Here is a 2,347-nt window from a genome sequence, read left to right as displayed (position 1 = left end):
AACCAACACACTGGTTTATCCTACCCACTTATTTTGATGGTTCAGTCAAGCCACTGGCCAAAGAAACTTTGTGAAGATGTTCAAAAAGTAAATGAGAATTTGTTGCTCAATGATGCTTTATGCAACAACTTCCATGGGTTATCCATGAATTATGAGAAGGGCTTTTTCCCTTTTTAGCATTCAAAGTACAGAAAACTTTCATGAGTACTGTAAGCTTCAGCTTTTTATATGTGACATTTATATTACTATTTCATTAGTTAAGATTGGCATGATGAGAAATGCACTTTTCTTAGAAGTGGGTTTTTTAAACAGTGAACCAGTTTTCAATCTTTACAAGCAACAGTCTTTGCAATATAGAACAGCAGCCCTAAGAAGGGTGGAAGTGACACTGTTGTACCAGCAAATTTGGTGTACCAGCAAAAATGGTGTTAGCAAGTGCTTAAAAAATGTTATCACTGCTTTTTCTTCAACCTTGAGTTGTTGCTCATGGGTGCACTCTGAGGAACTTTATAACAGTATTTATCTGTTTACATGGGATAGAGGGTGAGGGGGAACAGAAAAAAGGAATCCTTCAGAGCACTTTCCACCAGAAACCTCCTCTTCTCTTTTTTTTCTTTGTTCAGAGGAAATACTTCCACAGAATATTTGGGATTATTATCTTATTTACACGGCTCACTCCAAAACTTAGTTCTGCTATTCTGCACCAGCTTTCTACATGTTCTTAGATATTTAGCAAGCGAATAACTAACTATAAAGGAAATACAGATTTCCTAAACTTAATTCCCAGGAAATAAAATACGTTTTTTAATTCTGCACAGTAACCTTTCTATTGAATACTATTTAAGATATATACTTAAAATTATATTAAAGTATTTATTAATACTCATTGGTGATAATTCTAAAAACAATTTCCATTGTTTCCTACATAAAGAACCTTGTTCTTCTCAGTATGTTTCTAATTATGCATATTCCTTAATGGGACTTTACATAAAAGGAAATTAGTAAAATTCTAATGTTTTTACTTAATTATCTTGGTACTAAATGTTATTGAGTTCATGTTTCAAGCCCAGAAGAATAAAGTTTATTAAATATTGTGTTCTCCATCTTCCCTAATTTCTAGGGGGAGGAGTCTCCTTTATTTGGCTAGTACTCGAGTTTATTGCTATAGAAGTCTAGCTTTTGTGATCGGTATTATGGTACAGACAGAAACTGGAGCTTTTTTTCCCCAACAGAGAGCTATGACACAAGTAAATTGAATTTGTTAAAAAAACTGCTTCTAAAAGTTTAGGTTGATACCATCATCACAAAGGGACTGATATGTATTTTGTTGCCTGAAGGATCTGGAAAAGAAATTTAAAGAAATAGATGTTTTGTAGAAACTAGCAGATATGTTATTTACAGATCAGGTTATTCAGAATGATATAGGGAGTATTATCATACATGTATTTCTAAACCCATGGCTCGTGATTATAGAAGATACAGAAGCACTCATAGAAAGCAATCAAAATTAGTTTTTTATGTGTTTGGCTGTCTACAATCAATCTGAAGAGCTTTTAAATTAAACATAATGGGTATAAGAAGAAAGCATATCTCACCATCTATTTTGATGACCAAAGATAAAAAGAGATCAGATGACTTACCCGTGGGATCTCTGGCACAATCAAGAATTGTACAGAATCACTGCAGTCCTACCCCAAAACCTTAAGCACAAATTAACATATTTTTTTTTTCATTCTTGTTTATGCATCCATTAATTTGTATTGAGAGTCTCAAACTTCTTTACCCTGAGTCTTTCTAAGCATATAATATTATTTTGGTTCAGCTGCTATAAATGTCCTAGTTAAGCAGATTTTAGAGGATTACTGGGGTCCCCCTAGGGAACATGAGTAAGATTCAACAAATACAAAATTGAAAACTTGGACGTGAACAGCTTCTTACTATTCCTTTAAAGTGTTCTTTTGTAAAGTCGGAAAGTACAAAACCACTAGCCCATGAAAAGTGATTGATTCGTGCACAACCATGGATAATATGTATGTTAGCATGTGAGATACAGTGTATAAATAAGAAGAGGCAATTAATTAAACCCTGAGTTGACAGGAAATAAGTAAAAAGAAACACAGAATAATCCCATTACATACCTACCTGAGAGAAGCCAGATCTAATGAGCAGTGGAGCCATTCCTCCCTATTATTTCTGCTTAACAAACTGTGATCATTAAATCAAATTTGTCCTTTAAGCTACAAAGTATATATTTAATGCAATTAGTTTAGAAATGAATATAATAAAAACTTACAAATCTGAAACACTACATTGGCATTTCTATGCATTCTAAAGATTTCTGGTTCAG

This window comes from Chaetura pelagica, unplaced genomic scaffold (assembly GCF_000747805.2).
Source record: "Chaetura pelagica isolate M959 unplaced genomic scaffold, ChaPel_1.0 scaffold241, whole genome shotgun sequence".
In the NCBI taxonomy this organism is placed as follows: Eukaryota; Metazoa; Chordata; class Aves; order Apodiformes; family Apodidae; genus Chaetura; species Chaetura pelagica.
This window is presented reverse-complemented; position numbering follows the sequence as displayed.